The 15285-nt window shown below is 44.2% G+C and overlaps 1 long non-coding RNA gene across 1 annotated transcript in view; it reads left to right on the forward strand.

Annotated features, from left to right (window-relative positions):
* LOC118143101 (uncharacterized) overlaps positions 1-15285 on the forward strand; it is a 74509-nt gene that overhangs the window by 36074 nt on the left and 23150 nt on the right. The window contains exon 3 of the long non-coding RNA XR_013520357.1: positions 2361-3955. This is a non-coding gene — a long non-coding RNA (uncharacterized LOC118143101). The remainder of the gene's footprint in view (positions 1-2360; positions 3956-15285) is intronic.

Raw genomic sequence — 15285 nt, forward strand, 5'->3', positions numbered from 1 at the left:
TCCAAACTTTTTCTGGTGACCTCCAGAGGCTGCTGTGACCAGGCCAGCCTGGCTCTGGGGCCCTGCCACCTTTTCCCTGACTATCGTGCTCCTTTTCCAGAAGGATTTGCTGCTCTTCCAGCCTCTCACACTCACCCAACTCTTTCCTGCCTCACCTGAGACATTCCCTCCACAGACAGGACTTCCTGTCACCCAATTGTCACTCCTAGCTCCTTTCTTCATTCAGCCTCTTTGCTAGCTTTTTATTTATTTAGCCTGGCACATACTAGGTATTCAATACACACCTGCTGGATTGAATCCATAAACCTATTGGATGCTAAGTGTTTTCTCCTGAAATTCATTTTCCTGTCTCTATCCGTATTGATGTTCTTCACTCCTCTAGGTGCCCTCCATCAGGCAGATGGAATTCCTTCATGAGGACTTCCTAACCCACTCTAGTCTGGAATTGTCTTCTGTCTTAGGATCTGTTGTCATCCTATTCACCAACAAAACTCTTACCTCACTGAAATAGCTTCTCACTCCTCCCCTGCACACCCACACTCACATGTACACACACCTGTTCTTTCTGTGTTGGCGGGATGTTATTCATAGGGCATGGTAAGGAACAGTGGTTAAGTATCTGGGCTCTGGAGCCAAACTGCTTGGGTTCAAATCTTGGCTCTGTCAATTACTTGTGGGGCAGGTGATTTAACCTCTCTTTGCCTCGGTTTTCTCATCTGTAAAGCAGGGGCAATGCTAGAACCTTCCTCACATGGTTGCTGTGAAAATTAAATGGATCAAAACGTATCAAATATATAGAACCGTGCTGGGCACGTATTGAGCAGTATAGAAGTAGTAGGTATTATGGTCATTTGAATGAGGAAGAAATGATTTTGCACTGTGAGATTCTCATGAACTGGGTTTTCAATCTAGATTTCTCCTAGACTGAAGGTCTATCCACCTTCACTATGTCTGCTAAGGGATTCCTCTGGGTCACATTTCTCCTGGCATCTCTTAGGGCTTAGTCTGGTTGAAAGAGAAAGGGGAGTTTAGGCATGAGCAAAAACATATGTTCATTTAGCAACTTCAGTTGCTCTACTGACCCCTGACTGCCAGCTGGACACAGGAGGCCAGGACTGGCTGGGCTCCCAAGATGGGCTGACAGGCAGAGGGGACCATCGAGCAAGTGATGTTGTGAAAGTGGCTGCCCTCACATCCCCTTCATTCTCAGTGGCGGCGGGGATCCTGGCCTTCCCCTTCTATCCGTTCTGCAGCCTGCTGAAGTCTTCATGGCCTTGCTCTTTTTTTGGGATTAAGTCTTTTGGGATTTGTCTTAGTTAAGTTGCACCTCTTTTGATCTCTCCACCACAGTTTTCTGTCCCTCCCCTCCCACTCTAACAGCTGAAATGTCTCAGCCTCTGGAGCTGACTCCTGGTGCCTCCTGTTTCCTAGCCCTCCCTGAGAGTCAGCAAGGGCACAGGTTAAATACATGGTTTACCAGGCCTTTCTCCTGGAAATTCTGATTCTGGAGGCCTGGATCAAAGTCTAAAGGGAATCCGCACCTTCAACAAGCGCTCCTGGTGACTCTTATCTTCAGCGAAGCTTGGAAGTCACTGCCCAGGGCTTGCTCATGTTTTCATTCTCCACAAAATCTCATGGTTTCCTCCAGCCCAGTATGCATCTCATGCTTTTGACAGCAGACAGATCTTGTTTTGTTACCCTGTGTTGCTATCTAACTCTCAACAATCTATACCTTTTCTCTTCAAACAATAGAAACTTCTAAAGAGTGGGCATCAAGGTTTTTTGTTTCTTACATAGTAGGGCCTCAATAAATATTTGGTTGAAATTTTACTTTTTCTTCTCATTATATTCATTTGGGGTGAATACTGGAATTGTTTTACGTATCATCAAAAGGGCATGAAGGAAAGGGCTTGGAAATGTGTTAGGTAGGCTAGGTGCAGTGGCTCATGCCTGTGATCTCAACACTTTGGGTGGCTAAGGTGGGTGGGTCGCTGGAGCCCAGGAGTTCAAGACCAGCCTTGGCAACATGGTGAAACCTGGTCTCTACCAAAAATACGGAACTTAGCAATTCTTATAACCCAGTCTCAAAATAAATAAATAAACAATCGATCAAAATTTAAAAATAAAATAAACAATTTTTAAAAAGAGATAGGTAAAAGAGGCATGTTACTTTGTGATTACACAGGCCTTACATATTCAGGGTTTGATTAAGTAAGTTCAATGAAAACATCTCTGGTGACTGGAATAACTCGCTGCTGTCTAAAAGTGAGTCATGGATAGAGCAGCATGGATGTGTTACTCGAAGAACTTCTCCCCACCACGAATTGTATGTGTGACCTTTTTTTTTTTTTTTTTTTTAGATGGAGTTTCGCTCTTGTGACCCAGGCTGTAGTGCAATGGTGCTATCTCGGCTCACCGCAACCTCCGCCTCCTGGGTTCAGGCAATTCTCCTGCCTCTCAGCCTCCCGAGTAGCTGGGATTACAGGCACGCACCACCATGCCCAGCTAATTTTTTGTATCTTTAGTAGAGACGGGGTTTCACCATGTTGACCAGGATGGTCTCGATCTCTTGACCTCGTGATCCACCCGCCTCGGCCTCCCAGAGTGCTGGGATTACAGGCTTGAGCCACCGTGCCCGGCCTATATATGTGATCTTAAGTGAGATGTGTCTGCAAAGTAAGCGTCAACTTCCTTATTCAAAAAAGGTTAAATTCTGACCTCACAGGGTGCATGAAGTCAAATGAGATACTGTGTGCAGAATCATTTTGCAATTTGTAAAGTGCTGTACAGAGGGTGGGAATTACTCTTAGTCATCCTTACAGTTAGTTTTCCAGCTCACCTGCCTGTCTGCATTCCGTCACAGCGTTCCTGAGTCATGTGACTACATGTAAAGGCTGTGCTAGGGAGCCTAGGAAATCTGCTTCCCGACAAGAGCTGTGAAACCTCACATCCTAATTGACAGAGACAAGGAGCAACGGTGATTCACAGGCAGCTCCAGGAGAGCAGCCAGCTCAGGCCTGAAAACGTCTCTTTGGATGGGTCTGCTGGGGAACGGGAACAGATCCCTTCTAAGCTTTGGTTTGCCTCAGAGAGGAATTTAGGAGCTGGACTATGATTGGAGAAATGGTTAACGTCCACAAACATATACAAGGTTTTCAGATGGCAATGCTTAAAATCTCAACAACAATAAAAAATCATAGCTGCATTACAGCAAAAGGGGGTTGCTGTCCTCTAAGTGAACCCTCAGAGAGTCACTTTTCTGAGCTTGATAAGAATATATTACAAGACGCAGTTTTCAGAGTTCTGTAAGCTTTGGCAGGGATGGGCTGGTACGGGTGAGAAGAAAGCAACAGATTTAAAAAATCTGTATAAACACCGATAGAAATAAACTTGCTGCTTGCTGCAGCGTACCCATGTCGTTAGAGATTTTGCCCTTAACATCTCTCTTTTAAATCTGACTCCAGGAAATAGATTTGGAACCTGATCAATCCCATCCTTGACTCTGCCATCCTTCTCCCAGAATTATAAACATAAGATTATTACAGCGCATTTCCTGCATGTGCCTTCCATGTGGCTCCAGTCTCCACCTCACAAGTGCAGCGAGTAAACGCTCCCCAAGTGTAATTCTGAAGTGCGGCCCATCTGGTGCGGACTTGATGGGGAGGGCTGGGGACAGACACTGCATACTGCCAGAGGTTGTGCCTGAGGGAGGAAAAAGGTCTCCCAGTGGCAGGGGATGCATCCTTCCTTCATTTCTTGGCATGTTTGGTTGGTATGTGGGAGCTACAATGGAAGGTTGAAAACGTTTTCTTTTCTTTCTTTCTTTCCACAGATCCATTTCAATCCATCCCATTCCTGGAAAAACCACAGTCCCCCAGCAGTCTCTAAGCCCTTCACTTTTGAAAAGCACACAGCTTCCCTGCTACCCCTTGCTTCTGTGGGTCCGGCTGGAACGGTAATTAATTTTCGTGTAAATGAGTTTAGGGCTGAGGCTTTCATTAATGTGTTAAGGCTCCAGGGTCCTGTGGTTTGACACCATTTGAGTGCACAAACTGTTAGCTTTATAAATTTTCAACAGTTTTCTTTCCTCTCCTGAATCTCATATGAAACTCATTTCCCAAGGAACTGACCAAGGTCCTTTGACCTCTTGCCTCAATTGCTTAAAGGCCTCCAGTTCTTTTTCTTGGTCTTTTACTCTTGATATTAAAAGGTGAATTGAACTTCAAAGGGCAGTAAGCCAGATGCCTTCTTTCCCCCGTGAGGGGCTGGCTTCCTCTCACGCGGGGAAATGCTTTGTCGGCACTCTATGAATTCAGGTTGGTGTCCATTTCCCCTGGGCCTCAAGTAGTTTCTCCCGCTATACCCAGATGCTTGGGTTCAGGGCTCTAATTTGTGTGATTTGCTGGTCCTGATGCTGATATTTGACAAAGTTCCTTGGTTTGTGCTGGTCTGGTATGAACATGTGCATATGTGTGTGCACACAGCATGTGCATGTGTGGGTATGTGTGCACAGGCGCACGTGTATCCATGTGGGAATGTGCGATGTCCTCTGTCAGCACCAGCGGCACACACGAGACCTGCGCTGTCCGGTACCCGTAGCTATTAAACACTTGAAAAGTGGCTGGTCCTTGTTGAGATGTGCTGTGAATACAAAACACACACCAGATTTTAAAGACTTAGTATGAAAATTATAACTGTCATACAACTCAAGAGGTTTTTACATTGATTACATGTTAAGGTGATTGTATTTTGGATGTATCGGGTTAAACAAAATATATTATCAATATTAATTTCACTTCTTTCACTTTTGAAAATGCAGTTACTGGAGAATGTGAAATCACACATATGGCCTGTATTATATTTGCACTGGACAGTGTTGATCTAGATTGCCAGTTGAGGGCCTGAGTCATGTTGTTGCTGAATCACAGCTTCCACCTCAATTTCTCTGGTGTCCTCCAACCCTCAAGTTATGCAGCATGTGAATGGCTGAGCTTCCATGAATCATGCTTTGTAACTTGGAGCTGCAGAGGACACTCTGTATGTGTCTTTATGATCCCACCTCCTGTTTCCTCTGGCGTCCCTCCACCCTGACCAGGCTGGTCTCCTGTGTATGTGCTCATGTACAGCAGGAAAGACTAGTGCCCCTGGGTCTGGGGGCCAGAAGGAGGCTGCTGGTGACTCACACCTTCTTGGTGGCCCACACTATACCATAGGTGTTGATATGGTTTGGCTGTGTCCCCACCCAAGTCTCATCTTGAATTGCAGTTCCTGTAATCCCCATGTGTTATGCGAGGGACCCAGTGGGAGGTAATTGAATCATGGGGGTGGTTTCCCCCATGCTGTTCTTGTGATAGTGAGTGAGTTCTCACAAGATCTGATGGTTTTTTAAGTATCCGGTATTTCCCCTGCTGGCATTTATTCTCTCTCTCGCCGCTGTGAAGAGGTGCCTTCTACCATGATTGTAAATTTCCTGAGACCTCCCTAGCCATCTGGAACTGTGAATCAATTAAACCTCTTTTCTTATAAATTACCTTGGGCATTTCTTCATAGCAGTGTGAGAATGGACTAATGCAGGTGTACTTGTCCTGCACAGTACCCATTCACTTCTTACAATGTCTGGGCTGGACCATTTCTCTTTGATATTAACATACTTAGGATGCGGCTTAAAGGCTTTAAAGATTATCTAGTCTTATCTTTTCATTTTACAAAAGAGGGCACTAAGACCCAGGAGTACAGTGCTAGAGGGAGACGATTATAAGCTTAGACTTTGACAGAGGCAGCTTCAAGTTCAAATCCTAGCCGTGCTACTTCTTTGCCAGTCTCCAGCACAGCACTCCCCAGTCTGTACTGAAATGATCTGCTCAATGATCTGCGTCCCTCTGAGTACTGTGGGCTCCTTGAGGACTAGGTCTGTCTCGTACACATTATCATAGCTCTTTGGTTTTTTCAATTGTGTATTAAAGATTGGTCATATGCCAAGCCTGTTGTAGACCTTTGGGATGCATCCAGGAGAAAAACAGAGAAAGCTATTGCCTATGTGCAGCTTATAATCTAGCTGTGGGAGGTGGATACCACGTGGGAAGGTTGTGTGGGTTTCAGTTTATGCACAGTCGAGATCCACACATTTACCTTGTCCTGTGGGAGCAGCCCTGGCCACAGCTTGCTGCTGGTGCCTCCTCTACCCACTGCTGCCACCCTGCAGGCTCAGGGGCCACTGCGAGGATTGCCCCATCCCTCCTGTTGCTCACATGCAGGGCCTCTATCTCCTTACTGGCTGCCTGAGCTGCTTATCTCTCCACTCTCACCTTCTGCCCTGGGGCTTCCTCACTGACTCTTAGGTAAAGGACCATGTACAGCCCTTGTTCTCATCACCTGGAAGTATGAGAAAACCGACACCCACAGGGCAAAGTTTGACCAATGGAAGTCAGATACTGAAGACACATTTTCTCTCTTTCACTGTCCCTAGGCAGACGGTGGAGACACATTAGCTTCATGCCCCTTTCTGAATATGTCCCCTGGGACCCAGCCAGTAGCTTGTTACAGGGCTGTGGTCAATTTGGAAACCTATGTTTGCTCTTCCTTTTTCCCTCCCTACTCCTCTGTTCCCTCCTTTCTGCTTCCCTGGAATTCAACCTCTTGAGCTGTGTACTCTAGAGACCCTGTCCAAGGCAGCAGGTGCTAAGTGCGATGGAAAAAGCAAACCCAGAGCAGGCAGGCTCAGAACAGGGATAAGGAGTGCGTGGAGGGGCTGCGGTTTTCAACAGCACTATCAGTTTAAGTCTTGCTGAAAAGGTGATATTTGAGCAACAACCTGAAGAAGCTGGGGGAGTTAGCCACTCCGGGGAAAAGGTGTTCCTTCCAGGGGGAGTTAGCCACTCTGGGGAAAAGGTGTTCCTTCCAGGGGGAGTTAGCCACTCCGGGGAAAAGGTGTTCCTTCCAGTGCAAGGGCTCCAAGGTATGACTGCGGGAGAGCAGAGACAGGGTTTTGTAGAAGATGAGCTTAGGGAGGTGAGAGAGGGGGTTATCTTATGTCTTTTAGGCCATTGTAAGGGTGAAATTGGAGCCTGGGTGGAGTTTTAAGCAGCTCTGAGACTTGGCATCTAGCAAGTGCAGTATGCCTGGCACATAGAAGGCACTCATTCAGAGTTGTTGATTTGAAAGAAGGCATGCCGTTGATCTTCCACAGATGTCCCGCCACCCCCTTCTTCAGAGCAGCACTTTGCAGAGGAGCCCCTCACCCTGCAGAGGGGTAGAGCTGGACTTGTACATTTCTAGCCAAGAGTTGAAAACAGATGGAAACAAAAATGCCAGCATTAATCCAAAAGGCATGTGGAAGAAAGATCAAATGGGAGAAGAGGATGAATATGTTTTCAGCAGAGCTGTGTGCTTCCTACAGAACTGGACTGTGGGAAGCCAGTTGAGCCAGTCTGTGCCTCGTGGCGGAAAATGGATTTTGCCTGGAGACTTAAGATGGGAAATTAGGGGTGGGCTCCCTGCTAAGAGCCAGACAAGTTCTGTGAGCTTTGAGTTGTTGGGAATGCACACAACCAAGTTTGCCATATTTGCTTCTGTAAAACCTCCCTGGCAGAGTCCTTTCAGGTGTGAATTCTGTGAATCACATGCTTTTAAGGTCCTTGGTGCAGTGGCTGGCTTTTTTTTCCTGTCACAAGGACCAGCCGAGAGCAGGAGGAATGTCAGGGATAAGAACCCACAACATAATCCTTATTTTCCCTAGGGGCTTCTCTTCTCCTTGGCCCCTTTCTTTCATACCTACCTTTAAAAGATTATAAGTGTAACAGGAGAAGGAGTCTGCGGTGGTGGCTGGGAACTCTTGGAGCAGAGGTGAGGGAACAGGAGAGTAGAAACATCCCAAATATTTTCCCTAGTAAGGGGGGATATTTGCTTCCAAAAAGCAGAAATCAGGGGAAGTGTGATTATATGAATCCTTTTATTCCGGGAGCAGTGGCTTGGGCAGAGGGAGGGATTTATAGGCCAGCAGTTTTTAGAGACTGAATTTGACACGATATTGATTATTTGTTTTAAGGAAATCCCGAGACTTGTACTTAAGCCAAGGGAAACAATTGGGCTCTTTTTCAAAAGTCTTGCAAGTTCATCTTCCTGACGATCTTATTTTGATGCACAGCTGCCCCTCGGTTATGTTGTTAGAAGGACAGACAAAGCTCAAGGATTTTCAGGTGTTTTCCAAACAAGATCACATCAATCTTTGATTCAGTATGCAGTGGGGGAAGTGACTGAGATTTGTTAGGGTAAATAAACATTGTGTTTCTGAGGAAGGTCCAAGGATCTCACAAGTGAGAGCAGCCGGTTAGGCAAGAGTAAGTCTCAAGCATTTTATTTTATTTTATTTTATTGCATTTTAGGTTTTGGGGTACATGTGCAGTACATGCAAAATAGTTGCATAGGTACACACATGGCAGTGTGTTTTGCTGCCTTCCTGCCCTTCACCCACATTTGGCATTTCTCCCCAGGATCCCTCCCAAGCTCCCCGCCCCGCTGTCCCTCCCCATTCCCCCAAAGAGATCCCGATGTGTAGTACTCCCTTCCGTGTGTCCATGTGCTCTCATTTTTCCTCACCTACCTATGAGTGAGAATATGTGGTATTTCATTTTCTGTTCTTGTGTCAGTTTGCTGAGAATGATGTTCTCCAGTTTCATCCATGTCCTTACAAAGGACACGAACTCATCGTTTTTGATTGCTGCATAATATTCCATGGTGTATATGTGCCACATTTTCCCAGTCCAATCTATCATCGATGGGCATTTGGGTTGGTTCCAGGTCTTTGCTATTGTAAACAGTGCTGCAATGAACATTCGTGTGCATGTGTCCTTATAGAGAATGATTTATAGTCCTTTGGATATATACCCAGTAATGGGATTGCTGGGTCAAATGGAATTTCTATTTCTAAGGCCTTGAGGAATCGCCACACTGTCTTCCACAATGGTTGAACTAATTTACACTCCCACCAACAGTGTAAAAGTGTTCCTTTTTCTCCACATCCTCTCCAGCATCTGTTCTCTCCAGATTTTTTAATGATCGCCATTCTAACTGGTGTGAGATGGTATCTCAGTGTGGTTTTGATTTGCATTTAAGCATTTTAAGAGGTTCTGCCTATTTCCCAGATGGACAACTGAGGCCTAGGGCCAACTGGGAGGTCCAGCTGAGGCCTGGGCCAGGTGTCACCTGAATTACTTGATTCTTTTTAGTAGCTAGAGGAGCATATGATAGCCAGGATATGTATTGCTGTTTTTTTGTTTTGTTTTGTTTTTTAGATGGGAGTCTTGCTTTGTCACCCAGGTTAGAGTACAATGGTTCCATCTTGGCTCACTGCAACCTCTCCTTCCCAGGTTCAACCAATTCTCCTGCCTCAGCCTCCAAAGTAGCTAGAATTATAGGTGCCTGCCACTAAAATTTTTGTACTTTTAGTAAAGATGGGGTTTCAGGCTGGTCTCTAACTCCTGACCTCAAGTGATCTGCCCACCTTGGCCTCCCAAAGTGTTGGGATTACGGGCGTGAGCCACCGTGCCTGACCTGCTTTTGTTTTATTATTTAATTTTTTTTTGAGGACTTTAATTACCCTGATAGAGTTTACAGAAATCTAGGAAGCACCTTTTTAAAATTTAATTAATATAAAAGCATGTGAAACCCCATCACGACATCCTTAATTACGGGGGAAAGGGTGGTACGATCCATGACTACACAACGTCCTGTTAGAGAAGTAAGTGAAACTCGTAAAAGCTGGATTGGAAAAATGTGGCACATATACACCATGGAATATTATGCAGCAATCAGAAATGATGAGTTTGTGTCGTTTGTAGGGACATGGATGAATCTGGAGAACGTCATCCTCAGCAAACTGACACAAGAACAGAAAATGAAACACCGCATATTCTCACTCATAGGCGGGTGATGAAAAATGAGAACACATGGACACAGGGAGGGGAGTACTAAACACTGGGGTCTATTGGGGGGAAAAGGGGAGGGCCAGTGGGAGGGGGAGGTGGGGAGGGATAGCCCGGGGAGAAATGCCAAATGTGGGTGAAGGGGAGAAGGAAAGCAAAGCACACTGCCATGTGTGTTCCTATGCAACTGTCTTGCATGCTCTGCTCATGCACCCCAAAACCTAAAATCCAATAAAAAATTAAAAAAAAAAAGCATAGAGGGCAGTTATTTTCTTCACGTTCAGTCCAGTGTTTCATCCCGTACAGATTCCCCAGGGCCGTGGGTTTGGAAGCTGCTCCTCTACGCCGGCTGACCCATCCTGGCTCCCCACCTGTCATGAGATCCTTTTTCTAGGCCAGGCATGGCAAACCGTACTCTGCACACTAAATCTAGCCTGTTGCCTATTTTTGTATATGATCTAAGAATAATTTTTACATTTTTAAATGGTTTTTAAAAATGTAAAAAGAATAGTATTTTGCAGTGTGAACATTTTATGAAATTAAAATCTCAGTGTCCATAAATAAAGTTTTACGGAAACAGGAATGCTTATTAATTTATGTATTATGTGTGACTGCTTTTCTCCACAATGGTAGAACTGTGTAGTTGAGGCAGAGTGAATTCACACGAAGCCCTTTACAGAAGGGTGTTGACCTCTGCTGCAAGCCTTGGGGATCCCCCATGATATCCTGGTTGCAAGGAAATCTCTTGTTTTTGGACATTCTTTCCCCCTCCCCAGGAACCCCGCCTCCTTGATTGTGCTCCTTCTTGGCACACTTCTCAGCCAGTCACTCCTGACAGCCCCTGGATGGCACGGAGTGGGACTGGAGGGGAGGATGAGAAAGGAGCAGAGGACAAAGACTCTATTCTTGCCTGGTCACAGCCTGAAGTCACCATACGACCACCAGCCCTTCCATGCCATTGGGGGCAACTCTGTCATATCTTTTCTGGATTTATAATCTAGAAGAATTTCTGAATCTGTCTCTACCTTGAGCTTATTTTAGTATCTCTTTATGCCTAGCCTCAGGAAAGGAGGAGATTTAGGGGAGAAAATATAATCTATCTTGCCACAAATGCTTTCCCTATGACGGGAATGAGAATTCACAATGTAGAAGGCATGTTGATCATACACCCTTACCGCTAGCTGACCTACTTCTGTGAACAGCACCTAAATAATGCTGCTGCTTTGATTTTTTTCAATTCTTTTTCCCTGTCTGAGATCTGTTCCTCATCTCCACCTGGGTCCCATTCTTCTTTAAAGGGCTGCTGATGTGTCACCTCTTCCATGACGCTTTCCTAGACTGTGTCTGTGACAAAACCCCTCCTGAAGTTTTAGTATTTCCTTTCTACTTCTCACTGGGCTCTTGGGATCGTTAAAGACAGTCCTGCTAGTTGACTTCCATCCCTCTGATCTCCATCCCTATGATCACTGTCTCAACCCAAAAGCATCTTCCTTCTGAACCCTTCGAGGTGACCGGTAACTGCAGCCAGGCTTGTCCCGGGCAAGTCTTCCCTCCATAGGGAACCTGGAATCCCACAGGGCTGCAGAGGCTTTATCTGAAATGTCAGTCTGACTACCGTAATGCCTGTCTCCTCAGCTTCAAACCCTCTGTTGCTCTCTGAATATGGTGTACAGAACCTCATGTGAGTTGGTCCTCACTCACCTCTCCAGTCTCATCCCCTGCTTCAAATTCTATGCTCTGGCAAAACTGCACTGCTTGTGGTTTTCCAAAATGCTGTTGCATGTGTTTTCCTCTCTGCCTGGGATCTTGACTACATTCCATCCGGTTCCTTTTTCCGAACTCCCGCTTATATGCTAAGGTTCAGCTCAGGGGCCAACCCCTTTCCAAAATTCTTACTAGACACCCCCTCTTCCCACACCAGATTGAATGAGGTGTTTATCTATCTGTGTTCTCATATGCCTAGCTTTTTTTTTTTTTAATTTGAGACGGAGTTTCTCTCTTGTTACCCAGGCTGGAGTGCAATGGTGCGATCTCGGCTCACCGCAGCCTCCACCTCCTGGATTCAGGCTATTCTCCTGCCTCAGCCTCCTGAGTAGCTGGGATTACAGACATGTGCCACCATGCCCAGCTAATTTTTTGTATTTTTAGTAGAGACGGGGTTTCACCATGTTGACCAGGATGGTCTCGATCTCTTGACCTCGTGATCCACCCGCCTCCGCCTCCTAAAGTGCTGGGATTACAGGCTTGAGCCACCGCGCCCGGCCTATGCCCAACTTTAAGGCTACGATCACCACGCTCTTGTATTCACCTGTTTCCGTTATTGCCGCTTCTTTACTGAACTATAGCAAGGACTGTGTCCTATTTAATCTTCATACTGCTAGTGCTTCTTTCAGTCTCTGACTTATAGGAGGTGCCAAGTGTCTATTGAGTAGATAAAGAGATTGATAATAAACCCTTTTAAGACAAGGCAGTGTTTTATATATTTGTATATCCCTAGGACTTGGCTCAATACCTGTTTTTGCTGTGGATGAGGATGCTTCCAGGTTTTAAAGATGCCACTGCAGACTCTTGGCCAAACCTGTGGCTCACAGCAGGCCTGGCAATGCCTATCTGTTCTCTCACACAGTTCTTGGTTCATACTATGTAATCATGACGAAATTAATTACAGGCTGAGTGGTTGCTTTATGTGTACCAGGTGTTCAACATCTAATCTCTAATTCTAAACAGAATCCTGCAAGGTTGGCATTATTCTCTGTCAGAGAAACTGACGTACGGGGAACTTAAATAATTTTCCCGAGATCATACAAGAAGTCATTGGCAGAAGTGGGCTGTGCATCCAGCCTCGTCTATCTATGAAAGCCTTAATATTTCTGTGATCCCTTTTCCTGTCTGTAGTTTATATTTTAGCAACATAAATGAAACTACAAAGTAATAGTTCATAGTTTAGAAAAAGAAGGAAAATAAAAAAGGGAAAGTTCGGTCATCACCCTGCCACCTGAAAAAAATCCAGCTGTTTTAATTTAGCCATGTTTTTATCCTGTGTGTCCACATGTATATCAAGTGAATATGGTAGAGCTGCCATTTGTGTTTTGCTATCTTTCTCCCTCTCTCTTTTGAACCAGACATTATATCAGAAGCATTTTCCAATGTCTGGGCATAGTCTTTGTGACTGTAATTTCCACAACTTGCGCTTCATTTCTGATCTTGACATGAATAAGACTCCCATCTCCAGTGGCTCCCCGTCCCTTCTCCTTTCTAGTCACTGCTCTGTAAGTGCATGTGGCCTTTATTGGAGGCAGCTATGAAGAGAGTGCTGCATTTGGTGCCAGAAAAGTTGGACTGAGTCCCAGATCTCAGAGTTACTAGTTGTGTGACCTTGGGCAAGTCAAGTTCATTCAATTTCAAGCTCCTCTCTTGGTCTTTGAGCAAGTTTAAGGCGGGGATTATTTTATTTCTCCTTCGTAGGCTTTGTTTCTGGGACAGCATATGAGATCAATACATGCTTGATAAATCTCTCAAATTCCTCATCTGTAAAATGGGATAATTAAGCGTATTCCATAAAGACATTGTAATTAAATGAGGCTTTATACACACACACACACACACACACACACACACACACACACATAAAAACACATTCTCTGCAGTTGTAAATCATAATATAAATAAAAGTTGATATAACTATTATCATTGCTGGGTTTGTACAATTCACATAAAAGTCCATTCAATTATCTGAAGAGCAGCAAACTTCCTGACTGAAAGTTCCATCTTTCATCCAGATGTTTGGTATCCTATAGGCACAGTAGACCACAGACTTAAAGGAGTCAGTGTTTATGCTGACTTGCCTGTGCTACTCTGACATGATGTTGTCTGCCTTGACGATAGAGACTGCACATGTTTGACGTGCTGGATGCAACACCATGCTCAGCCAGGACCTAAATAAGTGCACTTTAGCGTGATTGAAGTGAGAGATGTGGAATTTTTTTTTAAAAGTTCAGGTCCAAGCCAAGGGACATAGTAGTTTGCAAGAACTTTCTAGTAGGTGCAGTCATTAGCCAGGGGGCAGACTAGGATTGGTTGGGTTTATCCACAAGGAAACAGTCCAATAGTGGGGGAGCAGTTTTTCATTTTCTCCAGGTATAAAGACAATGGTCTCATAGAAACAAAAGCAAATAGTTTAGAGACTTGTGAAATAATTCTTATCACATCTGTTCTTGTGGTAATAACAATTCTTTTTCACAAAAAAAGTCCCAAGAGCCAAATTCTTCCATCATCTACATAATATCAACATTGTAATTCTCAGTATTAACAAAGATTAAGTTGTTTTAAAGGCTGGTTAACTCAAAAAAAAAAAAAAAGAAACATTTTGGCACATAACACTGGAAAATAAATACTTCTCGAAATTTTCACATTTTATTTAGAGTGTATTATTGTTATCTGCAGGAAGGTTAATACAATACAAGCTACTCTGCCATTACAAGAAGCACACTCTCTCATACTGCTTTTAAACTACATTAATCAAAATAAACAGTATTTTAAAATTACACACCTGAAAAAATGACCACAAACAATACAAGTGATGATTGACAAACTAGAAAATCTAGAGGGAATTGAGAAATTCCCGTAAACATACAATTCCCCTACTTTGAATCAGGAAAAAATAGATATCATGAAGAAATCAATAAAAAGTAGTGATATTGAATCAGTAATAAAAAGTCTGCCAAGAACAACAAAAAGCCCAGAACCAGACAGATTTACAGCTGAATTCTACCAAATATTTAAAGAAGGATGGGTACCAATCTTACTGAAACTATTCCAAAAGATTGAGAAGGAGGGAATCCTCCCTAATTCTTTCTACAAAGCCAGTATCACCTGGATGCAAAAGCCAGGAAAGGGCATGACAACAACGAAACAAAATTAAAAAAACTACAGACCAATATCTCTGATGAACATAGATGCAAAAATTCCCAACAAAATACTAACAAACCAAAGCCAAGAGAACATAAAAAAAAAAAATTCACTATAATCGAGTGGGTTCCATCCCAGGGATCAGAGAAGAAGGTTCGACATACACAAGTCAATAAATGTGATTAAAAACAAAAGCCATATGATCATCTCAATAAATGTAGAAAAATCATTTGATAAAATCCAGCATCCCTTTGTGATTAAAACCTTCAACAAACTAGGCATAGAAAGAATATGCCTCAAAATAATGAAATCATATATGGCAAACCCACAGCCAGTATCATACTGAATGGGGGAAAAGTTGAAAGCATTCCTCCTAAGAACTGGAACAAGACAAGGATGCCCACTTTCACCACTTCTGTTAAACATAGTACTGAAAGTCCTAGCCAGAGCAATCAGG

Source organism: Callithrix jacchus, chromosome 7, assembly GCF_049354715.1.
Source record: "Callithrix jacchus isolate 240 chromosome 7, calJac240_pri, whole genome shotgun sequence".
In the NCBI taxonomy this organism is placed as follows: domain Eukaryota; kingdom Metazoa; phylum Chordata; class Mammalia; order Primates; family Cebidae; genus Callithrix; species Callithrix jacchus.